Genomic DNA, 27,923 nt, shown 5'->3' on the forward strand with positions numbered 1-27,923 from the left:
TGCCAATCAAAATCCCAACGGAATTTCTTGTAGAAATAGATAAAGCAATCATGAAATTCATATGGAAAAATAAAAGACCCAGAATAGCAAAAACAATGCTAAGCAGGAAGTGTGAATCAGGTGGTATAGCGATACCAGATTTCAAACTATATTACCTAGCAATAGTAACAAAAACAGCGTGGTACTTGTACCAAAACAGGCAGGTGGACCAATGGCACAGAATAGAGGACACAGAGACTAATCCACAAAGCTACAACTATCTTATATTTGATAAAGGACTTAAAAGCATGCAATGGAGGAAGGATAGCATCTTCAACAAATGGTGTTGGGACAACTGGAAATCCATATGCAACAAAATGAAACTCAATCCCCTCCTCTTGCCATGCACAACAGTTAACTCAAAGTGGATCAAGGAGCTAGATATCAAATCAGAGACACTGCGTCTGATAGAAGAAAAAGTTGGCTCCGATCTACATACTGTGGGGTCAGGCTCCAAATTCCTTAATAGGACACCCATAGCACAAGAGTTAATATCTAGAATCAACAAATGGGACTTACTCAAACTGAAAAAATTTTTCTCAGCAAGAGAAACAATAAGAGAGGTAAATAGGGAGCCTACATCATGGGAACAAATTTTTACTCCTCACACTTCAGATAGAGCCCTAATATCCAGAGTATACAAAGAACTCAATAAATTAGACAATAAGATAACAAATTACCCAATCCACAAATGGGCCAAGAACCTGAACAGACACTTCTCAGAGGAGGACACACAATCAATCAACAAGTACATGAAAAAATGCTCGCCATCTCTAGCAGTCAGAGAAATGCAAATCAAAACCACCCTAAGATACCATCTCACTCCAGTAAGATTGGCAGCCACTATGAAGTCAAACAACAACAAGTGCTGGCGAGGATGTGGGGAAAAGGATACTCTTGTACATTGCTGGTGGGACTACAAACTGGTGCGGCCAATTTGGAAAGCAGTATGGAGATTCCTGGGAAAGCTGGGAATGGAACCACCATTTGACCCAGGTACTGCCCTTCTCGGACTATTCCCCGAAGACCTTCAAAGAGCGTACTATAGGGATACTACCACATCGATGTTCATAGCAGCACAATTCACAATTGCTAGACTGGGGAACCAACCCAGATGCCCTTCAATAGATGAATGGATAAAAAATGTGGCATTTATACACCATGGAGTATTATGCAGCACTAAAAAATGACAAAATCATGGAATTTGCAGGGAAATGGATGGCACTAGAGCAGATTATGCTTAGTGAAGCTAGCCAATCCCTAAAAAACAAATACCAAATGTCTTCTTTGATATAATGAGAGTAAATAAGAACAGAGCAGGGAGGAAGAAAAGATTAACATTAAACAGAGACATGAGGTGGGAGGGAAAGGGAGTGAAAAGGGAAATTGCATGGAAATGGAGGGAGACACTCATTGTTATACAAAATTACATATAAGAGGTTGTGAGGGGAATGGGAAAATAAACAAGGAGAGAAATGAATTACAGTAGATGGGGTAGAGAGAGAAGATGGTGGGGAGGGGAGGGGCGATAGTAGAGGATAGGAAAGGTAGCAGAATACAAGAGTTACTAATATGGCATCATGGAAAAATGTGGATGTGTAACCGATTTGATTCTGCAATCTGTATTTGGGGTAAAAATGGGAGTTCATAACCCACTTGAATCTAATGGATGAAATATGTCAAGAGCTTTGTAATGTTTTGAACAAGCAATAATAAAAATAAATAAATAAATAAATAAGAATTATAATGCATTTCACTGGCATATATAAAAAATCAGCATATGGTAGCAATATGCCACATCTATGTTCATAACAGTTCAATTCACAATAATTCTGCTATAGAATAACCCTAGGTTCCCTTTAACAGATGAATACATTTTAAAATGTGGTATATATACAATGGAATACTACTCTTCCATAAAAAAGAATAAAATTATGGAATTTGCTTGGAAATGGATGGAACTGGAGATTATCATGCTAAGTGAAACAAGCCATTCCCAAAATCCAAAGGCTGAACATTGTCTCCAATATGTGGATGCTGGCTCACAATAGGAAGGGGTTGGGTGGAGAAAGGAGGAATTAGGAATTACTAGTTTGGACAGGGGAGAGTGGGAGCAATGGAGGAGGAATGAGAATGCAAAGTGAATAGAATGAATCAGACATAACTTTCTTTTGTTCAATAATGAATACACAACTAGTGTAACTCCACATCATGTACAACCACAAAAATAGGAAGTTGTACTCCATGTATGTATGATATGTCAAAATACATCCTACTGTTATGTACGACTAAAAAGAACAAATAAAAACAATACAATTAAAGCTAAAAGGTCTGGTTGAACACAGCTGGTAATTCATTGGTTTCTGGACTTTACTTTTTGGGGAAAGCTTTTTATTACTGCTCAGTCTTGTTGCTTGTTATTGGTCTACTAAAGTTTACTTTATCTTCTTCATTCAAATTTGGTAGGTTGTCTGTGTCTATAAATCTTCCCTTTTCTTCTAGGTTTGCCATCATATTGGAACAAAAGTTTGCAAATGATTCTATGGTCCATAATGATCCTCAGAAATGTCTGTGATGGTATCTTTTACTTATGGGTCTCTCATAAGCCTTGCAGGGTGTTTTGTTTGTTTGTTTTCCCCCCATTCCTTTCCAGACATTGCTCTTTGAGTGGTTCTGTTCAAAAGATTTGTTTTCAAGTTACATGTTACACTTGATCTCCTTTTTATCTCTCCATCGTTTTATTACTTGTGCTTATTAAGCTCTTCAGCTAGATTTCTGTTTAGTTCACTTTCATCATCTCTACCCCTTTGCTGAGTTTTCATTTATATAAAGAATAGTCTTCAAATTTTCATTGTGTTGTCTGCCTTATTCTCTTATATGTCATTAAGTTTCTTTTAAAAACCTGTATTTTGGCAGAGGCCAGAGAGGCACCTGCGGATGCCCCAGGGGTTGCGGGACTGCGGAGCCTGCAGGCACGTGGAGGCCCCGGGGGCCTCCTGAGGACAGCGGGCGAGAGGATCGGGACCTCGTGCATCCCTCCAGCGTCTGCGGCGGGCCTGGGAGCCAGGGAGGCCATGGCCACCGGCACCCAGCACCCAGCAGAAGGAGAACACGCTGCTTCCCCTCTTCGCTGGTGGGTGAGCCTAAGGCCCAGCCCCAGCTCCCTGCCGCCCACCTCTAGGCCCCCCATGGAGCCTTCTCGGTGGGCTCCGCACGGGGTGGGGGGGAGGGCCGGGGGCCTCTTCTCCCATCCCCCTCTCGCCCCCGCCCTCCCACCCCCGCCCATGGGCTGGGATGCCAGGCATCTTCTCCTTAACAATTAGTGGCTGGTGTGGGGGCACATTTGGTGCTATTTTCACTTGCCCACTAGAAGTCATTAAGACCAGGCTACAGTCTTTAAGACACGCTCTCTGGACAGTCTGTTATCCTCAGGTTCATCTGGGGACCATTAATGGAGCTGTAATGGTGAGACCGACTTGGTGACACCTGGACTCCTACAGGTTCTGAAGTGGATCTTGGAGAAGGAAGGACCAAAGTCACTCTTTAGAGGATTGGGTCCAAATTTGGTTGGAGTGGCACCATCAAGGGCTGTGTACTTTGCATGGTACTCCAAAGAGCAATTTAATGACATTTTCCTGCCTAATAGCAATATTGTGCATATTTTCTCAGCTGGTTCTGCAGCTTTTGTCACAAATTCCTTAATGAATCCTATATAGATGGTTCAAACTTGGATGCAGCTAGAGGGAAAAATAAGGGGCTCCAAGAAGATGAACGCACTCCAGTGCACTGGATATGTTTAGCAGACAGAGGGCATCCATGGCTTCTATAGAGAACTAACTGCCTCATATGCTGGAATCTCAGGAACTATCATCTATTTTGCTATTTATGGAAGTTTAAAGAAGTATCTGAAAGAAGATCCATTAGCCTCTTCCCCAAGTGGAACTGAGAAAAATTCCACAAGTTTTTTTGGACTCATGGCAGCTGCTGCTCTTTCTAAGGGATGTGCCTCCTGCATTCCTTATCTACACTAGGTCATTAGAACTCGGCTCCAGGAGGAGGGCACCAAGTACAAGTCCTTCATCCAGACAGCTGCCTGGTGTTCTGGGAGGAAGGCTACCTCACCTTCTATAGAGGACTCTCAGCCCAGCTCATCATGAAGTGGCACCCCTATTCTCCACAGAAAAACACTCTTCACCATGGCTGATTTTAAGACTGTCTGCAAAAGAGTCCAATGTAGACAAACTTCCTATTTTCGTGTCACCCTATTTACTTGGCTACTGGCCGAGAAGATACCAACATTCCAGATACTGAACTCCCCCTTACTAGTTTTTCACAAACATATCCAGTATACTACCTTGAAGAAATGTGTGAACAAGGCCTTTGGCCTTGAGCTGGGGCTTCACAGAGATGGTCTACATTTTTAAGATAAGTTACAATTGGGCTCCATGGTGACAGCTGGCAGGGGGAGGAAAGAGAGGGGAGAAGAAGCTCTCCTCTTCTCAGATATTGTCCTTGAAAAGTTAACTTGCCCAGAACAGTGAAAGAAAAAGCTGCTTCTATTTGAATTTCTGCAGACTGTGAACTTCTGAGCCTCTCCCCTTACATGCTGGGTATAAAACACTGAAACTTCCTGAACTCGGGGTTAAGGGGATTGATTGATTACAGCAAAAGCTGTGCCCTCTGAACCTGGCTGCAGCCAAATAAAACTGTTTCCTGCTGTCTTCAGTGCCTTGCCTCATTTGTCCCTACAACATTTTTGGTGTCTCAGATGGGACAGAGGAGGTAAGGAAGGCTATTCTGCCTCTCTTGTCTCCAGGGACCAGCTTCCCTGGGGTGGTGGGAGAACAGTGATTCCCTTGGTGCACCCAGGCCACTCTTAGCCTGAAGAGTGATTGACTCACCCAGCGCCCTGGGGCTGCCACCTTGGAGTACAACAGAACCCAAAGGTTTGGGTTTTGGAGCATGGCCCAGCTGAACAGGTAGGACCCAGGTCCATTTGGTTTTACAGCCCACCTGACTTCCCCTTCGAGGCCTAAATGGGTGGAAGAGAGGCTTGGTCAACCTCCATTGGGTCCCAAGTACCCTCCAAAGTGGTTGGAGCTGAAACAAGGAGTCGCCTGAGTAGCCCCTGATCAGGGTCAGCGAGCAGAGGGGAAACCATGGTGCCCTTTTAGTTTGGTTTGGAATTGTTGGAATTGGGGCAGTATAGAAATTTTGTTCTGGCCATGTCTGTGTGAAAGTGTGTGAATGAGACGGACAAAGGGAAAGGTTCCGACCCAACCCGAGGGCTGAAGCAATTCAGAGTCCTGATCTTCGGTTATCCTGGTAACTGCGGAGTGAGACTCACTCCACAAATGTTGCAGTGGCTCACCCAAGATGTGGGCTGGCCACGAGAAGGATCTTTAAATGAGAGAGTCATTGCCGAGGTCCATTTGATTGTTGTTGGAACCCTTGAAACAATTCTCTTATATTGATTGCTGGCAAGAGATAGTACAGAAACAGCTCCCTTTGTTGAGAGCCTGTCTAGATGGACAGTCCAAACTGATGTTAGCCAGGTGCATAGCGGTCTCTAAGACCCAGCGGAAAGCAGCTAAACAGAAAACCTGACTAGGAAGGACAGGAAAGGAAACAGTTTTCCCCTGAGCCAGAAGAGGAATCAGGACCTTATGTGCCACTCTAGCCAAGTTTGCCAATACCACAGGGACAACAGACTGTCCCCTAGCCCCCTTGTCCTCAGAGGCAACAAGTGATGGTCCCCCAATACTAGCTATTCCATCCTCTGTGATGTCCTCAGAGCCAAAGGCTTCCTAGAACCAAAGACTCTTTCACCTCCCAAGATTAAGGTGGGAGATTTGTCCCAAGACTAGAGCCACAACTCAGATGAGAACTCTCCAGATGCCCCTGCAAGGGACTAAAGGACCTGCCCATATTGACCAGAGGAAAACACCTGAGAGAGACAAGACAGTTTTGTGTGCCAGCCTTTCACCACCATTGAGCTCATAAGCTGGAAAAATCATACTTCCTCCTACACGGAGAAACCCTGGGCCATGAATGATCTTGTGCAGCCCATTATCCAGACCTAGGATGGGCCCCAACAAAGAAGAAGGTCTAAAGATAAAGAGATGTCAAGAAGCCCTTATAGAAAGTCTAAAAGAATAGAAAAAAAAGAACAAAACACACTGTTTGTGCCCAAGAGTTAGAAGGAATCAGAGCCAGCCCTGAGCCCTAGCCTAAGCTGAGTGCATCTGCAGACAAACAGAGCTGAGATAAGCCTCCTGCTGCTCCAGCATCTCCCTCTCGCACCCTCGATAGCTCTGAACATTTCTCTCAGCCCCACATCTGCCTAAGGCCCCTCTGCCCTATGAAACTGGCAGCAATGATCAAAAGAGATGTGCCCAACTGACTCAGAGCTAAATGTCCAGGCCACCACCACTGTTACCCCTCTCCCTGCCCAGAGGTGCCCGGGAGAGGAGGGGCACCATACAAACATTGCAGCCATAGTGCAAGTAAGTCAGTGAAGAAATGCATAGGCGCAAGCAACAGGTGATCAATGCAGCCTTTGTGGGACAGGCTCAGAAAGCCATTTGAAAAAATTACAATCCTAGAGGACTTTACTGAGAAGTGTACCCTGAGTTGATTAAGGTGGCCACCACTGTTTTCATCAATCGAGATCCAGAGACTCAAAGACAGGCAGACCAGAAAGATAAAAAGGAGGATGGATCTCCTTACAAACCCAAAGGTCACTCAAAGGGGCGTCTCACTAGAACAAAGCCAATGGTCCCAATGTTTATAAGGAAAAAAAGCATGGCAAGACAAAAGGGGAAGCCTCCAGTGGCCCCGGCAGACAAGTACCCACTGCCATGCTCAAATGCTAAGCCTTGAACAGAGAAGGAATGAATGTTTGGGCCTCAGCCCCTTCTTTCAGTTTCTTCCCACTTGCTCGGAAGTCTGTAATTGATGAATATGGCAGGGGTCCCATAGACACACACAACTGCATCTGATGCACAGGACCCAGCACCTCAGGAGGGCTCAGCTGCTGCAATCCCCCAAATGAACCAGGAATATGTTCATGTTAACAGCTAATAGTGGGCCATAGGATGCTCACTCCAAAAGGACATGCCACCCTGGCTCCAAGCCACATGCTGTGAGCCACCAACAGGAAAGGCCACAGAGCCCCATGCACCCAGGCTTACTGAACAAAAACACAAGTGGGGCAGTAACTATATACAATCAGAGCAGGCTCCCACATGACAGGATGATAAAGCCATGCAAACAAAGAGAAACACCTAGATAGGCACAAACAATGTGGCTGCCACACTGGGACCTGCATGGGACCACACCGCTGCCCTCCAACCTTGGCAGATGACCCACGGCGAGATTGACATAGGTGCCTTTTATACAAATAATGTCTCAGGTCATCAGTCCCTGCTAGGATTTACATTAGATTTAAGAGTTGGAGAATCCTAACAGCCAAGATCCTGCACTAGGAGATAACAAAAAAAAATCCTGCATTTAAAGCGCCTGAGGCTCTATGTATGCCTCCCTTCCCGAAATGACAGTTCCTCCCAAGGATTTCAATACACAATCCTTGGGACAGCACTGGACTCCGACTTAAAAGCCCATATCTATCAAGACAAAAGGTCAGATACCTTGGTTACCATCTTACTTAACAACAGAACAGAACAATTGGGTCTCAAAAAAAAAAAAAAAAAAAAAAAAAAAAAAAAAACAGGAGATCTGCTCAATTCCAGTCCCTTCAACCTGCCATCACATTACAGAATTCTTGGGGGCTACTGGGTTTGGCCGTATATGGATCCCTAACTTTTCAGTCATGGAAAAACCCCTTTAAGAAGCCACAAAGGGGGGAGAATGAGATCCTCTGATGTGGGGGCCAACTAAGCAAAAGGCCTTTGAGGACATTCAACAAGCACTCAAGCACTCACCAGTGCACCTGGATTAGGGCTCCCTGACCTCACAAAGCCTTTCTTTCTGTATGTCCATGATCAGTCTGGAGTGGCTGTGAGAGTTTGACTCAGATGCTGGTGACATGGCACCATCCAGTGGCCTATTTGTCCAAATAGCTGGACTCTGTAACCCAAGGCTGGCCACCTTGTTTATATGGGCCCTTGCAGCCACAGCTCTTCTGGTGTTGGAAAATGATAAACTGGCCATGGGACAAGAATTGGTTATCAGATTTCCTCAATCAATTTTGACATTGTTAAAATATAAAGGACATTATTGGTTGACTAATGAAAGATTGATCAAATATCAGGGCATGTTATGTGAAAACCCATGTATCTGCATTGAGGTCATCAGAACTCTAAACTCAGCAACTTTCCTGCCAATTTGGACCTAAAAAACCTGATCACAAATGTGTTGAGGTCATGGGTTAAGTGTTCTCCAGCAGACAAGACCTCTCAAGGACACTGATACAAACTGCTTCACAGATGGAAGCAGTTTTATAAAAGATGAGGTATGTTTGGCTGGATATGCATGGACTCCATTGTCAAGGCAGAACCTCTGCCTCAGGGAACTTCAACACAAAAAATAAAACTTATTGCTTTGATTCGAGCACCTCAGTTGACAGCAGGAATCTGTGTGGATATTTACATAGACTCAAAATATGGGTTCACTACCCTTCTTGTTCATATGGCCGTATGTAGGCTAATTAACTCAGGAGAGAAAAGAAAAGGGACATGATGTATGGGCAAGAAATTCTTAAACTTTGGATGCACTGTGGGCTCCGAAGAAGGCTGTGATTATATGTTGCCAAGGTCATCGGGAGGGAAACACTGTGGTTTCTGAGGGCAACCAGAGAGCTGACAGAGAGGCCAGGTTAGTTGTCTGCAGAAAATGGAAAGAAAATCCAGTCCCAGGTTTAAATGCCGTCCTTCTGCCTGGCTGACTAGCTAACAGAATGGGAACCAACATATTCCCAACATGAAAGTAAGTGATTTAAGATTGAAAAAGAAAATTTTCTCCCAGGTGGATGGTGCAGATGTTCTGATGGCTGGAATAGCCATCCCGGAGATTCTAGCCCCAGCTTTTATCAGACAGTTCCGCAGGAATACATTTGGACATACAGCACTTGAGACAGTTATGAGTTGACATTTCTATATCCCCCAGCTCACAAGTAAAACCTGGATGATCTGCAAACAATGTGAGGTTTGTGCTCACAACAATCCTTGTCAGGGGCCAGAGCTCCCACCAGGAATCCAAACTACAGGAGGAGCACCTTTTGAAGACTTGGAAGTAAACTTCACTGAACTACCATGCTCATGGGGCTATAAATAACTTTAGGTTTTTATGTGTTCATATTCTGATAGGTGGAAGCCTTTCTCACCTGCACTGAAAAGGCTAGGGAGATACTAGGATGCTTCTCTGGGAAATTATTCCCAGATTTGGTGTCCCAATAACTATTGGCTCAGAAAATGAGCCAGCTTTTTGGAAGAAGTGATATGATTAATGATAAGAGTTTAAACGTCAGATGGAACTTACATACTGTCTATAGGCTGCAGAGTTCTGGTAAAGTTAAAAGGATGAACAGGACTTTAAGACTCAGTGGGGTAAGCTGTGTCAGGAGACTCAGTTATATTGTGATGAACTTCTCCCTATTATACTGCTGAGGATTAGATCCACTAGGAGGATTGGATTCTTTTCTTTTGAAATAATATATGGGAGCCCCCACCCCTCTTATTAGGGGACTACAGGGAGACTTAAGAGAGCTAGGGAAATTAATCCTGAGATGGCAGCTTCAGGCCTTAGGGAAAACTTTACAGGTTCTCAACCAATGGGTTACAGAAAGATTGCTACTAAATTTGACCACAGGTGCACACTCCTTCAAGCCTGGAGATTGAGTCTGGGTCAAAGAATGAAATATTCAACCCCTGAACTTGTTTGGAAGGGCCCTTTCACTGTTATTTTATCCACCCCAACTGCAGTCAAGTTTGCAGAGAGAGAGAGGTCCCTGGATTCACTACACCAGACTCATGCCTGCAGCTGCGGACTGGGCATGCTCTCCAGATGTTGCTACGCCCTTGAAGCTGACCATTCCAAAGAAAAAGGAGCACCAGAGAAGCTTGAGGATCAGAAGGACAACAGCCCTGCTCCAGTCACCCTGGAAGCTGACTGGTCTACGCACGGCTGAAGCTTGAGGAGACTACGGCACTGTTTCAGCCATACAGGAAGGACTGACAGGCCAATCAATGCACTGTGAAAGATAAACTTCCCACAGGCCTAATAAACTTCTTTAACTTCTAAGATAGTTCTTATACTATAATATATTTCCACCCCTTGCTTCTAGATATATACGTAATTCTCTGTTTGGTTTTGGCTACTGGTTTGATAACAGTAACATCTACTGACTGGACTCTGGGTAACAAAATTTCACATATACTATTTTATCTTGCTTATATAACTTTTCTAGAATTTGTTTGGTGTTATTAGTTTGGCTTTGTTAATTCATGCTGTTTAACCTATGCTAACCAAAATGTTAGTATATTATTTAGTTTGGTTTCCTTTGATAACCTTAAGGGATTCTGCCCTACTCCTATTCCAACCATGCAGATCATGTGAACCATGTGTCAAGACAATCCACTATAACCAAGAGGTGGTAAAACATATATTTAGGACCTGTCCCACCAGAGGAATGCTATAGATGAATGGCTGTTTGGAAAGGAAAAAGAGGTCCATTGGAAAGAAACTTGATTTAGGAGGTCACCAATCTTGGGATGAAAGTAACAGGCAACCCCAGAGGATTATTGCCACTTATGCTCCAGCTACCTGGGCACAAAATGACAGTTGGAGCTATAGAACTCATATTTACATGTTAAATAGAATTATTCACTTACAAGCTGTACTAGAAATTATTATTAATCAGACTGCCACAGCCTTTGACCTCCTAGCCACACAACAGACCAGATGTGAGTGGCTAACTATCAAAACCGCTTGGCAATAGATTACCTACTGGCTGAGGAAAAAGAAATATGTGGAGAGTTCAAAAGCTCAGATTGTTGCATACAAATGGATGACAATAGACAAACAGTTAAGAATATAGCCAACAACACAAGAGAATTAGCACATATGCTAGTTCATACCTAGAAGGGAATTAAAGTTTAGGTCCCAAACATGATTTTGGGAAATGGTTTTCAATTCTTTGTAGGTTTAAAAGCTTAATGAGTGTAGTGGGTATTCTGCTGTTAACCTGTTCATTGCTCCCATGTTTGGCTCCACTGTGCATTAAAACTATTGGGTCCACTAAAGCAGCTGCTGTCAAAAGGATGACAACAACTAAGGTTTTGACATTGTATAAGGTTTTAAGCCAATATAATGGTAATGATGCTCTTAAATTTAAAGGATTAAATTGTGGGGAGCATCATAAAAGGGGGGAATTGAAGTGGCACCCCCTTTATCCACAGAAAAGCCCTCTTCACCATGGCTGATTTTAGGACTGTCAGCAAAAGTCTCTGAGAAAGAGTCCAATGTAGATAAACTTCCTATTTTGGTGTCACCCTGTTTACTTGGACACTGGCCGAGAAGATACCAGCACTCCAGGTGCTGGACTCCCCCTTACTGGTTTTTCACAAACATACCCAGTATAGTACCTTGAAGAAATGTGCAAATAAGGCCTTTAGCCTTGAGCTGGGGCTTCACAGAGATGGTCTACATTTTTAAGATAAGTTACAATTGGGCTCCATGGTAACAGCTGGCAGGGGGAGAAAAGAAAGGGGAGAAGAAGCTCTCCCCTTCTCAGGTGTTGTCCTTGAAGAGTTAATTTGCCCAGAACAGTGGGGAAAAGAGCTGCTTTTATGTGAATTTCTGCAGACTGTGAACTTCTGAGCCCCTCCCCTTACACGCTGGGTATAAAACTCTGAAACTCCCTGAACTCAGAGTTAAGGGGATTGATTGATTACAGCAAAAGCTGTGACCTCTGAACCTGGCTGCAGCCAAATAAAACTGTTTCCTGCTATCTTTAGTGCCTTGCCTCATTTGTCCCTAAAACAATCAGGCAAATCCCAAATACTGCCATCCTGTTGTTCACCTATGAGTTAATTGTGTACCTGCTGGAGGAACATATGCAGTAGCAGGCCACACACTGTGCTCTAAGAGAATAAAACTGAGAAACTAGAGATTTTTTTCCACTGATGTTTAGAGTGTCTGATACCAAAATAGGAAAGGCCATAGAGCATCTGGCTCCTGTCACCTGCTGGACATTTCCTTTTGGATTCATGCTTTCTGGAAGGTTTAAATTTATTAATGTTAATAGTTAATTATATTTTTAACTTAAGAGGATTCAGGTTTAAGAGGCAATTAAATTAAATCATGCTATTTAATTTTTTAAAAACTGTATTTTTATATCTTTTTTAGAAAGTTCATTAATTAAGAAAAGAAAAAGAAAAAGAAAAAATACTGATTTTCTTTTCCTTGGCATCTGTTCTGGAGAATTGTTGTATTCTTTGGAAGCATCATGATATCTTTTTTTTAAGAGAGAGAGAGAGTTTTTTTAATATTTATTTTTTTTTAGTTTTTGGTGGACACAACATCTTTGTTTGTATGTGGTTCTGAGGATCGAACCCTAGCCACATGCATGCCAGGCGAGCACGCTACCGCTTGAGCCACATCCCCAGCCCCAGCATTATGATCTCTTGCATGGTTACATTTCTGTGTCCCGAATTGGTATTGACAGATCTGACAGATCTGACAGTTCAGTGGCCTCTAAAATTTTTATAGAATGGCTGTGTATTAAAATTTTTATTTTGGCAATAATTTTATGGTGTTGGTTGGGTTTATTTCATTGGATTGCATTGGATATACCAGGTGGCCACAGTTGAATAGTCTACATGTACATTTTTCACCAGCCATCCATGTATGTGAGGTCTGTCATTGTCTCAGTGGCCCAGAATACAAGAATTTGGGGCTTATTCACAAGGTAGGATGTATCTCTTTGTGGGGTGTAGCTGAGACTTGTCAGTGGCTGTGTGTGTGATTCATGCAGCTTCAGATGTGATGCAGCTCTAAATTTCCACAGGTTGTGTGGATGCAGGGATGCTCTGGTGGATTGGGGCAGGTAATGTGTGCTTCCCATGGCTGAAGGCAGGTGGGCAGGTCTACCTGTCTGCCTCTCAGGATGTTGTGGAATGAGCTGTTTAGGGTTACCTGCCTGTTTACCTGAATGAGGTTAGTTAGATAAGAACACACATACTCCCCTATACCACAGAAGTTTGGTCAAGATTACACAAGGGTATGCTGATTCCCTTGTTGGCTCCATGGGTCCTTTGAAGGGTGGGCACAGCTGCCTAGGTACTTTATAGGCTGAAGATGGGTGAGTAAAAGCAAGTACTTGATTTATGGGATCACTGGTTTGTGGAGTCTTGAGATGTTACTATGCAGCAGAAGCTTGGCTGTAGAAGGGCACAGTATTGGCAAGGAATGCTGTCTGAAATAATACAGCTAGACTGAGGTCCTATGAGGGCTGCAGCCCTCTCCAGAAGCAAATACTTCAGGTTTTCATGAGTGTTAGTTGGGACTGTTAGGGGATCTCCTGCTTGCCATTTCTGCTTGTGCTTCTTCACTCTTGGAGTCAGAAAAGATATATTCTGTGCTTTATTTCCTTCTTTATAAGACCACGCTGGATCTCTAATATCCACTGTATCTCTGTCACATCCTACTGTGTTATGGTACTATACCCCAAATAATCCAGTTATGTTTTCTTGTTTCTTCCTTTTTCAAATACAAAAGTATGCCAGGCACCTCTACCCAACCTTCTTGCTGATATCACTTAACTAGCATCTTTAGCATGATGTCTATGTTCAGAAATTAACCAATTAAAGGTCATTTACAACTAGAGAAGTCTAAAATACAGTGGTCTTTTCAGAGTTTGAGAGATTATATACTGACCAAGGGGTATAGGAAACATAATGGCAAATGTTGTGATTTAGATATTAAGTGTCCACCAAAAGCTCATATGTGAAACAATGCAAGAGAGTTAAGTGGTGAAATTATAGTATTATGAAAGCCTTAACCTAATCTGTGCATTAACATACTTGAATAGATGAAGTGGATGGTAACTGTAGGCAGGTAGATTATGGCTGGAGGAGATGAGTCATTACAGTTGTGCTTTGGGGGCTTATATTTTGTCCTTATTGAACAGATCTCTCTCTCTCTCTCTCTCTCTCTCTCTCTCTCTCTCTCTCTCTCTCTCTCTCTCTCTCTCTCTCTCCTCACTAATTTTCATCTCATCTCCTCCTCCTCCTCCTCCTCTTCCTCCTCCTCCTCCTCTCTCTCCTTCTTATTCTTTCCTCTTGGCTTCCTGGTGCTATGTTCTATTGTTTTAATTTTTATTGTTGGTTGTTCAAAACATTACATAGTTCTTGACATATCATATTTCACACTTTGATTCAAGTGGGTTATGAACTCCCACTTTTACCCCATATACAGATTGCAGAATCACATCTGTTACACATCCACTGTTTTACATATTGCCATACTAGTGTTTGTTGTATTCTGCTGCCTTTCCTATCCTCTACTATCTATCCTCCCTCCCCTCCCCTCCCCTCCCATCTTCTCTCTCTACCCCATATATTGTAATTCATTTCTCCTCCTTGTTTTTTTTACCCTTTCCCCTCACTTCCTCTTGTATGTAATTTTGTATAATCATGAGGGTCTCCTTCCATTTCCATGCAATTTCCCTTCTCTCTCCCTTTCCCTCCCACCTCTTGTCCCTGTTTAATGTTAATCTTCTTCTCATGCTCTTCCTCCCTACTCTGTTCTTAATTACTCGCCTTATATCAAAAAAGACATTGGGCATTTGTTTTTTAGGGATTGGCTAGCTTCACTTAGCATAATCTGCTCTAATGTCATCCATTACCCTGCAAATTCTATGATTTTGTCATTTTTTAATGCAGAGTAATACTCCATTGTGTATAAATGCCACATTTTTTATCCATTCATCTATTGAAGAGCATCTAGGTTGGTTCCACAGTCTTGCTATTGTGAATTTTGCTGCTATGAACATGGATGTAGCAGTGTCCCTGTAGTATGCTCTTTTTAAGTCTTTAGGGAATAGACCAAGAAGGAGAATAGCTGGGTCAAATGGTGGTGCCATTCCTAGCTTTCCAAGAAATCTCCATACTGCTTTCCAAATTGGCCACACCAATTTGCAGTCCCACCAGCAATATACAAGTGTACCCTTTTCCCCACATCCTCGCCAGCACTTGTTGTTGTTGACTTCATAATGGCTGCCAATTTTACTGGAGTAAGATGGTATCTTAGGGTGGTTTTGATTTGCATTTCTCTGACTGCTAGAGATGGTGAGCATTTTTTCATGTACCTGTAGATTGATTGTATGTCCTCCTCTGAGAAGTGTCTGTTCAGGTCCTTGGCCCATTTGTGGATTGGGTTATTTGTTTTCTTATTGTTTAATTTTTTGAGTTCTTTGTATAATCTTTATATTAGGGCTCTATCTGAAGTGTGAAAAGTAAAGATTTGTTCCCAGGATGTAGGCTCCCTATTTACCTCTCTTATTGTTTCTTTTGCTGAGAAAAAACTTTTTAGTTTGAGTAAGTCCCATTTGTTGATTCTAGATATTAACTCTTGTGCTATGGGTGTCCTATTAAGGAATTTGGAGCCCGACCCCACAGTATGTAGATCGTAGCCAACTTTTTCTTCTATCAGACGCCATATCTCTGATTTGATATCAAGCTCCTTGATCCATTTTGAGTTAAATTTTGTGCATGTGGAGAGAAAGGGATTCAGTTTCATTTTGTTGCATATGGATTTCCAGTTTTCCAAGCACCATTTGTTGAAGATGCTATCCTTCCTCCATTGCATGCTTTTAGCCTCTTTATCGAATATAAAATAGTTGTAATTTTGTGGATTGGTTTCTGTGTCCTCTATTCTGTACCATTGGTCCACCTGCCTGTTTTGGTACAAGTACTATGCTGTTTTTGTTACTATTGCTCTGTAGTATAGTTTGAAGTCTGGTATCGCTATACTGCCTGATTCACACTTCCTGCTTAGAGTTGCTTTTGCTATTCAGGGTCTTTTATTTTTCCATATGAATTTCATGATTGCTTTATCTGTTTCTACAAGAAATGCCATTGAAATTTTGATTGGCATTGCATTAAACCTAAAGAGAACTTTTGGTAATATCACCATTTTGATGATGTTAGTTCTGCCTATCCATGAACAGGGTATATTTTTCCAACTTCTAAAATCTTCTTCTATTTCTCTCTTTAGGGTTCTGTAGTTTTCATTGTATAAGTCTTTCACCTCTTTTGTTAGGTTGATTCCCAAGTATTTTATTTTTTTGGAGAATATTTTGAATGGACTGTTTTTCCTCATTTCCATTTCAGAGGATTTGTCGCTGATATACAGGAATGCCTTTGATTTATGCGTGTTGATTTTATATCCTGCCACTTTGCAAAATTCATTTATTGTTCTAGTAGTTTCTTTCTAAAACATTTTGGGTCTGCTAGGTATAGAATCATGTCACCTGCAAATAGTGATAATTTAAGTTCTTCTTTTCCTATTTTTATGCCTTTAATTTCTTTCGTCTGTCTAATTGCTCTGGCCAGTGTTTCAAGAACTATGTTGAACAGAAGTGGTGAGAGAGGGCATCCCTGTCTTGTTCCAGATTTTAGAGGGAATGCCTTCAATTTTTCTCCGTTCAGAATGATGCTAGCCTGAGGCTTAGCATAGATAGCTTTTACAATGTTGAGGTATATTCCTGTTATCCCTAGTTTTTCTAGAGTTTTGAACATAAAGGGATGCTATACTTTGTCGAATGCTTTTTCTGCATCTATCAAGATGACCATATGGTTCTTATCTTTAAGTCTATTGATGTGGTGAATAACATTATTGATTTCCATATATTGAACCAGCCTTGCATCCCAGGGATAAATCCTACTTGATCATGGTGCACAATTTTTTTGATATGTTTTTGTATCCAATTCGCCAGAATTTTATTGAGGATTTTTGCATCTAGGTTCATTAGAGATATTGGTATGTAGTTTTCTTTCTTTCTTTGAAGTGTCTTTGTCTGGTTTAGGAATCAGGGTGATGTTGGCCTTGTAGAATGAATTTGTAAGTTCTCCCTCTTTTTCTATTTCCTGAAATAGCTTGAAAAGTATTGGTATTAGTTCTTCTTTAAAGGGTTTGTAAAACTCTAGTGTATACCCATCCGGTCCTGGGCTTTTCTTAGCTGGTAGTCTTTTGATGGCTTCTTCTATTTCATCAATTGATATTGGTCTGTTTAAGTTGTCTGTATCCTCCTGACTCAATCTGGGCAGATCATATGACTTAAGAAATTTATTGATGCCTTCACTATCTTCTGATTTATTGGAGTATAAGGATTCAAAATAATTTCTAATTATCTTCTGTATTTCTGAATTGTCTGTTGTGATATTGCCTTTTTGATCCCGTATGCTAGTAATTTGAGTTCTCTCTCTCCTTCTCTTCATTAGCATGGCTAAGGGTCTGTCGATTTTATTTTTTCAAAGAACCAACTTTTAGTTTTGTCAATTTTCTCAATTGTTTCTTTTGTTTCAATTTCATTAATTTCAGCTCTGATTTTAATTATTTCTTGGCTTCTAGTTCTTTTGCTGTTGTTTTGCTCTTCTTTTTCTAGGATTTTGAGATGAACTGTGAGATCTTTTATTTGTTGGTTTTTTCTTTTTTTAAGGAATGAACTCCAAGCAATGAATTTTCCTCTTAGAACTGCTTTCATTGTGTCCCATAGATTCTGATATGTTGTGTCTGTGTTTTCATTTATCTCTAAGATTTTTTTAATTTCTTTCTTGATGTCTTCTATAACGCTTTGATCATTCAGTAACCTATTGTTCATGCTCCAAGTGATGCATGATTTTTCCTTTCTTCTGTTATTGTTGATTTCCAGTTTCATTCCATTATGATCAGATAAGATGCATGGTATTATCTCTACTTCTTTATAATGTCTAAGAGTTGCCCTGTGACATAATATATGATCTACTTTTGAGAAGGATCCATGTGCTGCTGAGAAAAAAGTGTAACTGCTTGATGTTGGGTGGTATATTCTATATATGTCAATTAAGTCTTGGTTATTAATTGTATTATTGAGTTCTATAGTTTCTTTATTCAACTTTTGTTTGGAAGATCTGTCCAGTGGTGAGAGAGGTGTGTTGAAGTATCCCATAATTATTGTATGGTGGTCTATTAGACTCTTGAACTTGAGAAGAGTTTGTTTGATGAACATAGCTGCACCATTGTTTGGGGCATATATATTTATGATTGTTATGTCCTGTTGTTGTATGGTTCCCTTGAGCAGTATGTAGTGTCCCTCTTTATCCCTTTTGATTAACTTTGGCTTGAAATCTATTTTATTTGATATGAGTATGGACACTCCTGCTTGTTTCCGAAGTCCACATGAGTGATATGATTTTTCCCAACCTTTCACCTTCAGTCTACGTATGTCTTTTCCTATCAAATGCATCTCCTGTAGGCAGCATATTGTTGGATCTTTTTCTTTTTTTGATACATTCTACTAGCCTGTGTCTCTTAATTGGTGAATTTAAGCCATTAACATTTAGGGTTATTATTGAGATATGGATTGTTCTTCCAGCCATATTTGTTTATTTATGTTACTTAACATGGTTTGTTTTTCCTCTTTGATTATTTTTCTCTTTACTGTACTACCTCCCACTGTTTTTTTTTTCATTGTTATTTCCCATTTACTCTTTCTGTAATGTTTTGCCAAGGATGCTTTGAAGAGATTGTTTTCTAGCTGCCAATTCTTTTAACTTATGTTTATCGTGGAAGTTTTTAATTTTATCTTCCATCCTGAAGCTTAATTTCGCTGGATACACAATTCTTGTTTGGAACCCATTTTCTTTCAACGTTTGAAATATGTTATTCCAGGATCTTCTAGCTTTCAGAGTCTGTGTTGAAAGATCAGCTGTTATCCTCATTGGTTTACCCCTAAGTGTAATCTGCTTCCTTTCTCTTGTAGCTTTTAAAATTCTCTCCTTATTCTGTATGTTGGGCGTCTTCATTATAATATGTCTAAGTTTGGATCTCTTATGATTTTGCACATTCAGCATCCTGTAGGCTTCTAGGATTTGGGATGCTATCTCATTCTTCAAGTCTGGGAAGTTTTATCATATTATTTCTTTGAACAGATTGCTCATTCCTTTGTTTTGGACCTCTATACCTTCCTGTATCCCAATGATTCTTACGTTTGGTCTCTTTATGTTATCCTATATTTCTTGGATATTCTGCTCATGGTTTCTTAACAGTCTTGCTGAGCTGTCTATGTTCTTTTCAAGCTTAAATACTTTGTCTTCATTGTCTGATGTTCTATCTTGTAAGTGTTCTACTCTGCTGGTAGTATTCTCATTTGAGTTTTTAAGTTGGTTTATTGCTTCCTGCATTTCTAGGATTTCTGTTTGTTTGTTTTTTATAACCACTATCTCCCTGTAAATTTGATCTTTTGCTTCTTGGATTTGCTCATGTAATTCATTGTCTAAGTGATCTGTCATTGTCTGATTTTGCTGTCTAATGTCTTCCTTGAGACTCCAGATCATCTGAAGCATGTATATCCTGAATTCTTTATCTGACATTCCATCTGCTTCAGATATTACCTCTTCTAAAGTTGAGTTGACCTGCATTGCTTGTGATCCTTTCTTTCCTTGTCTTTTCATTCTGCTCATGGTTTTTTTTTTGCTTGGTGAAACTGATGTGTTATTGAATTTTCCCCCTATATATTTATATTGCTCTTGTATAGTTGCAAAGTCTCCCTTGCAGGCCGGGTGGTGGCTGTGCTCCTCCTCCAATTGGGGTGATCTGTCCATCACTCCAGCGGGCCCTGGGCCCCTTCTCGGGGTCGCGTGGTCTGCCTACCTTGCGGGCAATGGCTGGGCCCCTCCTCCAATAGGGGTGATCTGTCTACCACACTGGCAGGCCACTGGGCCTGTTTCCCAGGTTGCAGATCTGCCTACCTTGCAGGCGCGGGTGGCGGCTCTCCTGGTGCCATGTTCTAAACTGCTTTCTTTCTCTGCTGTGCCCTTACACCATAATGTTCTGCCTAGGCTCAAAGTAAAGAAGTTGGCCATCTGTAGACTGCAATATCCAAAATCTTAAGTCCCAAATAACCTTTTTCTCCTCTACTGTTGTTCCTGTCAGTGGCAAAAAAAAAAAAAGTTGACAAAAACAGCAACCAGAGACACCCTCCAGATCTCAAGCCTTGGTCCAGGACTGCCTTTCCTGACCTATGAGAGCCCAGGCCCAGGGAAGGCCCAGGCATGCCCCCTGACACCTGGGAGCCCAGGCCTAACCCACTTTAATCTTAGGCCACTGCAGCCATCTCTAGAGCTTTACCCACACAGTAGCCTCTACCGTGTGACAACAGACAGAGCCTAGAAGCAGCTATATCTTGAAGCAGGCATCCCAAAGCCTGCTTTTAAGCCCCAACTCAGAAAGATATTGCATCCATCTTGGGGCACTTCCACTACCATCTCAAGTGACCTCTGCTATTGCCGCCATCACTTTTAGTTACAGTAGCATACACCCTGGGACACCGGAAGGGTCTGGAAGACTAACACCAAGGTGAGGTACAGATTATCTTCACAAATACTACAAGATTATATGGTAGAAACCATATTATCTGAGATCCACATTGCAAGAAAGGAAGACACATAGACAACATGAAAAAACAAGGGAGGAAATTGCCCCAAACAAGCCAGTTTACTACAGTAGCAGACCCATTGTCAGTTGATGAAATGTCACAGAAGGTGACTGTTCATAATTAAAATGATCTGTGAATTAATGAATGACCTAAGTAAGCAAATACAGGCAAAAATTGATCACTCCAACAATGAGGTAAGAGAGCAAATACAGGTAACCATTGATGACACCAATAAACAGATAAGGAAGCAAATACATATATCTACTGATCACACCAACAAAGAGATAAGGGAGCAAAAATAGGTAGCAAAAATTAATTCAAGAAAGAGCTATAGATTCTGAAAAAAATTTAAAAATCCTTGAAATGAAAGAAACAATAAACCAAATTTAAAAACTCAATAGAATGCCTCACCAACAGACTATATCACTTGGAAGACACATGTCAGGTAATGAAGACGAAGCATACAATCTAAAAAATAGTTGACCACACAGTGAAGATGATCAGAAGCTATTATTATAACATCCAAGAATTATGGGATAGCATCAAAAGACCAAATCTAAAAGTTATTGGGATAGAGGAAGGCACAGAGTTTCAAACCAAAGGAATGCACATTCTCTTCAGTGAGATAATATCAGAAAATTTTCCAACATAAAGAATGAATTGGAAAATTGAGGCTTATGTGACATAAAATGGACAAAATTATAATAGATCTATACCAATGCACATTATAATGAAAATTTCTAGCATACAGAATAAAAATAGAATCTTGAAGGCCAAAAGAGAGGGGAATCAGATCACATATATGGGAAACCAATTCATATCTCAGCAGATTTTTCAACAAAGACTCTCAAATCCAGGAAATCATGGAACAATATATTCCAAGCTCTGAGAGAAAATGCATGCCAACCAAGAATCTTGTACCCAGCAAAATTTAGCTTTAGATTTGAGGAGTAAATAAAAACTTTTCATGATAAACAAAAGCTAAAGAATTTACAACTAGAAAAGCCTGCACTACAGAACATCCCCAGCACAATATTCTATGAAGAGAAAATGAAAAACAACAATGAAAATCAGCAAAGGGATGTATTACACTAAAGAAAAAGTAAATCAAAGGAGAAGCCAAATCAAGTTAAATACCAAAAATAAACAAAAGTGCCTGGCAATACAAATCATGTCTCAAAAATAACCCTGAATGTTAATGGCATAAACTCACTAATAAAAACACATAGATTGGAGAAGAACATGGCTGCCAGCGAAGAGGCAGCACATACAATGCCTCCATGGTAAGGGGATCAGAGAGACTCATTAATACACCCATATGCGTCCTGCTGAGAAACTTCAAGCAAAATTCCTCTGAAAGGAGACCTTCCTGGAACTAGTAAGTTTAATAGGAGGAGTCAGCTTGTCACAGAATACTGAATCTCGGCAACCCAGAGCAGGGGCACAGTCCCGCCGGGGCCGCCAAATGGCCGCTGCCTACACATTGCAGTGAACATAGGAGTGGACACTGACCGCCTGGACCCCGGCAGGCGGGCTCTGTGAACCGCAGCCGACCGCTGCCCACACGCTGCAGCATTCATGGGAACGATTGCTGCCTGCCTAGACCCCCGCGGGCAGGCTCTGTGAACCCAAGCCAACCGCCGCCCACACACTGCAGCGAGTTTAGGAGCAGGAGCTGCCTGCCTGGGCCCCACGAGCTGGCTCTGTGAATCGCAGCCGGCCGCAGGCCACATGCTGTAGCGAGTTTAGGAGCAGGAGCTGCCTGCCTGGACCCCCGCAGCCCGGCTTTGTGAACCGCCCACACGTAGCAGCAAACTTGGGAGCCGTTGCTGGCTGCCTGCCTGGCACACACACCCCCCCCCGCCGGGCTGGCTTGGTGAACCGCAGCCGGCCGCCGCTCACATGGTGCAGTGAACTTGGGAGCCGGCCCTGCCTGCCTGGGCCCCCGCAGACCGGCTCTGTGAACCCCCGCTGGCTACCGCCAAGCGGCTGCTGCCTACACCCTTGCAGTGAGTGGGGGAGCAGGCGCTGCCTGCCCGGCCATGCCGGCCCGACTCTGTGAACCTCCTCTGGCGGTTTGGAGCTGCGGACGACCACCTTCCACCTGCCAACCCAGTGCTGCAAACGACCCCTGACCAGCTCTGCAAAAGGCCCCGCCCACACGGCGAACAGCAGGAATGGAGACCCGCCCAATCCGGGAGGAAGAACCGCTGCACAGTGATTGACTCCCGCCTACTGAGAGGAGAAACTTGGCCCGGTGGGCATAGCTCCATCCACTGGAAGAGCAGTTAATCGAATTCTAGGACTGCATTTATAAATTTTTTTTTGCTGTCTTTTTAAATGTTTTTTAATCCATATTATTTTATTTTATTCTATTTTTTTAATTTTATTTTCCATTTCTACCATTATTATTTTTCTTTAAATCCCTTTTAATCTTCTATTTTTTCTATCCTTCTTTTCTCCTGTCTTTACATTTCTTTTCAATTTTCTTATTCCCCCTTCCTTGAATTCTACCTGCTTACTCTTATTCTCTTTAGTGACTTCTACCCATCCCTTCTAATATCTTTCCTCCCAAGCTTCAAATATATTTATAGGAGTAAACAGTAACTCAGCAGTCAAACAGAACAAGAAACAATATGAACAGCATGAAAAAGCAAGGAAGAAAAGGAGTGCAAACAATGCAGGGCAGCCTAAATATTCAGGAGGATATAGAGTCACTAGAAAAATGGTCATATAAAGAACTCATGGAACACCTGAGACAGATGGAACGGAACCTTAAAGAGGATACAAGACAGCAAATTCAAGCAGCGAAAGAACACATTGAGAATGTATTACACAAACAGATAAAGGAAGAAGTTAAGCATCTTTATCAGGAGATAGAGACTATAAAAAAGAATCAAACCATAATCTTAGAAATGAAGGAAACTATAAACCAAATTAAAAACTCAAATGAGAGTATCATTAATAGAGTGGAGCAAGTAGAAGCTAGAACGTCAGATAATGAAGACAAAATATATCATCTGGAAAAGAGTCTAGCCATCTCAGATAGGCTGGTTAAAAATCATGAGAGAAGCATACAAGAGATATGTGATAATATAAAAAAAACAAATTTAAGAGTCATTGGGATAGAGGAAGGGATAGAGATTCAAACAAGGGGAATGAGTAATCTACTAGATGAAATAATTACAGAAAACTTTCCAGAAATAAAAAAGGAAACAGATATACAAATTGTAGATGCATACAGGACACCGAACATACAAAATCACAGTAGACCAACGCCAAGACACATTGTTATGAAGATATCCAATATACAGAACAAAGAGAAAATATTAAAAGCTACAAGAGAAAAGAGAAAGATTACATTCAGGGGTAAACCAATAAGGTTAACAACGGACTTCTCAACTCAGACGCTGAAAGCGAGAAGATCCTGGAACAACATATTTCAAACACTGAAAGACAATGGATGCCAACCAAGAATTCTGTACCCAGCAAAATTAAGCTTCAGATACGACAATGAAATAAAAATCTTTCACGATAAACAAAAACTAAAAGAATTTGCAGCCAGAAAACCAGCATTGCAAAGCATCTTGAGCAAAACACTTCACGAGGAAGAAATGGAAAACAATAACCAAAGCCAACAGTGGGAAGTACCTCAGTAAAGACAGACAGAGGGGGGAAAACTAATCATGGTGAAACAAATGCAATTAAAAAAAAAACGAGATAAATAATCAAACATGGCTGGAAGTACAAACCATATATCAATAGTAACTCTAAACATTAATGGTTTAAACACTCCAATAAAGCGACATAGGCTGGTAACATGGATCAAAAAAACAAATCCAACAATATGCTGCCTCTAGGAGACTCACCTGACTGGAAAAGACATACACAGGCTGAAGGGGAAAGGTTGGGAAAAAATATACCACGCACACGCTCCTCGCAAGCAGGCAGGGGTGGCCATCCTCATATCGAATAAAATCGACTTCAAGACTAAGTTAATCCAAAGGGATAAGGAAGGACATTATATACTGTTAAAAGGAACCATTAAACAACAAGACATAACAATTATCAATATTTATGCACCAAATAATGGCGCTTCGAAGTTTATAAAACAAATTCTCCTCAAGTTTAAGAATCAAATAGACCAACACAATAATTATGGGTGACTTCAACACACCTCTCTCACCATTGGACAGATCCTCCAAGCAAAAGTTGAATAAAGAAACTATAGACCTCAATACCACAATCAATAACCTAGACTTAACTGACATATATAGAATATACCAACCATCATCGAATGGATATACTTTTTTCTCAGCAGCACATGGATCCTTCTCAAAAACAGACAATATATTATGCCATAGGGCAACCCTCAGTAAATATAAAGGGGTGGAGATAATACCATGCATTTTATCTGATCATAATGGATTGAAACTGGAAATTAATGATAAAAGAAGGAAGGGAAAATCCAATATCACATGGAAAATGAACAATATGTTACTGAATGATCAAAGGGTTACAGAAGACATAAAGGAGGAAATCAAAAAATTCTTAGAGATAAATGAAAATGCAGACACAACCTATCAGAATCTATGGGACACAATGAAAGCAGTTTTAAGAGGGAAATTCATCGCCTGGAGGTCATTCCTCAAAAAAAGGAAAAACCAACAAATAAATGAGCTCACACTTCATCTCAAAGCCCTAGAAAAGGAAGAGCAAAACAATAGCAAATGCAGCAGAAAGCAAGAAATAATTAAAATCAGAGCGGAAATCAATGAAATTGAAACAAAAGAAACTATCGAAAAAATTAACAAAACTAAAAGTTGGTTCTTTGAAAAAATAAACAAGATTGACAAACCTTTAGCCATGCTAACAAAGAGAAGAAGAGAGAGAACTCAAATTACTAACATAAGGGATGAAAAAGGCAATATCACAACAGACGCCACAGAAATACAGAAGACAATTAGAAATTATTTTGAAAACCTATATTCCAATAAAATAGAAAATAGTGAAGACATCGATAAATTTCTTAAGACATATGATTTGCCCAGACTGAGTCAGGAGGAAACACACGATTTGAACAGACCAATATCAATGGATGAAATTAAAGAAGTAATCAAAAGACTACCAACCAAAAAAAGCCCAGGACCGGATGGGTATACAGCCGAGTTTTACAAAACCTTTAAAGAAGAATTAATACCAATACTTTTCAAGTTATTTCAGGAAATAGAAAAAGAGGGAGTCCTTCCAAATTCATTCTATGAGGCCAACATCACATTGATTCTGAAACCAGACAAAGACACATCAAAGAAAGAAAACTACAGACCAATATCTCTGATGACCCTAGATGCAAAAATCCTCAATAAAATTCTGGCGAATCGGATACAAAGACACATCAAAAAAAATTGTGCACCATGATCAAGTAGGATTCATCCCTGGGATGCAGGGATGGTTCAATATATGGAAATCAATAAATGTTATTCACCATATCAATAGACTTAAAGATAAGAACCATATGATCATCTCGATAGACGCAGAAAAAGCATTTGACAAAGTACAGCATCCCTTTATGTTCAAAACATTAGAAAAACTAGGGATAACAGGAACTTACCTTGATATTGTAAAAGCTGTTTACGCTAAGCCCCAGGCTAGCATCATTCTGAACGGAGAAAAATTGAAGGCATTCCCCTTAAAATCAGGAACAAGACAGGGATGCCCTCTATCACCACTTCTATTCAATATAGTTCTCGAAACACTGGCCAGAGCAATTAGACAAAAGAAAGAAATTAAAGGCATAAAAACTGGAAAGGAAGAACTTAAATTATCACTATTTGCAGATGACATGATTCTATACCTAGAAGACCCAAAAGGGTCTACAAAAAAACTACTAGAACTAATAAATGAATTCAGCAAAGTGGCAAGATATAAAATCAACACGCACAAATCAAAGGCATTTCTGTATATCAGCAACAAAACCTCTGAAATGGAAATAAGGAAAACCACTCCATTCACAATATCCTCAAAAATAAAATAAAATACTTGGGAATCAACCTAACAAAAGAGGTGAAAGATTTATACAATGAAAACTACAGATCACTAAAAAGAGAAGTAGAAGAAGATCTTAGAAGATGGAAAGATATACCCTGTTCATGGATAGGCAGAAGTAACATCATCAGAATGGCGATATTACCAAAAGTCCTCTATAGGTTTAATGCAATGCCAATCAAAATTCCAATGACATTGATTGTAGAAATAGATAAAGCAATCATGAAATTCATATGGAAAAATAAAAGACCCAGAATAGCAAAAGCAATTCTAAGCAGGAAGTGTGAATCAGGTGGTATAGCAATACCAGATTTCAAACTATACTACAGAGCAATAGTAACAAAAACAGCATGGTACTGGTACCAAAACAGGCGGGTGGACCAATGGTACAGAAGAGAGGATACAGAGACTAATCCACAAAGTTACAACTATCTTATATTCGATAAAGGGGCTAAAAGCATGCAATGGAGGAAGGATAGCATTTTCAACAAATGGTGTTAGGAAAACTGGAAATCCATATGCAACAAAATGAAACTGAATCCCCTCCTCTCACCATGCACAAAAATTAGCTCAAAATGGATCAAGGACCTTGATATCAAATCAGAGACTCTGCGTATGATAGAAGAAAAAGTTGGCTACGATCTACATATTGTGGGAACAGGCTCCAAATTCCTTAACAGGACACCCATAGCACAAGAGTTAATAGCAAGAATCAACAAATGGGACTTACTTAAACTAAAAAGTTTTTTCACAGCAAGAGAAACAATAAGAGAAGTAAATCGGGAGCCTACATCATGGGAACAAATTTTTACACCTCACACTTCAGATAGAGCCTTAATATCCAGAGTTTACAAAGAACTCAAAAAATTAGACAATAAGACAACAAATAACCCAATCAACAAATGGGCCAAGGACCTGAACAGACACTTCTCAGAGGAGGACATACAATCAATCAACAAATACATGAAAAAATGCTCACCATCTCTAGCAATCAGAGAAATGCAAATCAAAACTACCCTAAGATACCATCTCACTCCAGTAAGATTGGCAGCCATTATGAAGTCAAACAATAACAAGTGCTGGAGAGGATATGGGGAAAAGGGTACTATTATACATTGCTGGTGGGACTGCAAATTGGTTCGACCAATTTGGAAAGCAGTATGGAGATTCCTGGGAAAGCTAG

General features: G+C 40.8%; 1 pseudogene; it reads left to right on the plus strand.

Moving 5' to 3' along the window:
- Positions 1 to 3,333: 3,333 nt before the first annotated feature.
- Positions 3,334 to 4,760, plus strand: LOC144376614 (solute carrier family 25 member 33 pseudogene; annotated as a pseudogene).
- The last annotated feature ends 23,163 nt before the right edge of the window (positions 4,761 to 27,923 follow it).

The sequence above is a fragment of the Ictidomys tridecemlineatus genome, chromosome 4, assembly GCF_052094955.1.
Source record: "Ictidomys tridecemlineatus isolate mIctTri1 chromosome 4, mIctTri1.hap1, whole genome shotgun sequence".
Taxonomy (NCBI): Eukaryota; Metazoa; Chordata; class Mammalia; order Rodentia; family Sciuridae; genus Ictidomys; species Ictidomys tridecemlineatus.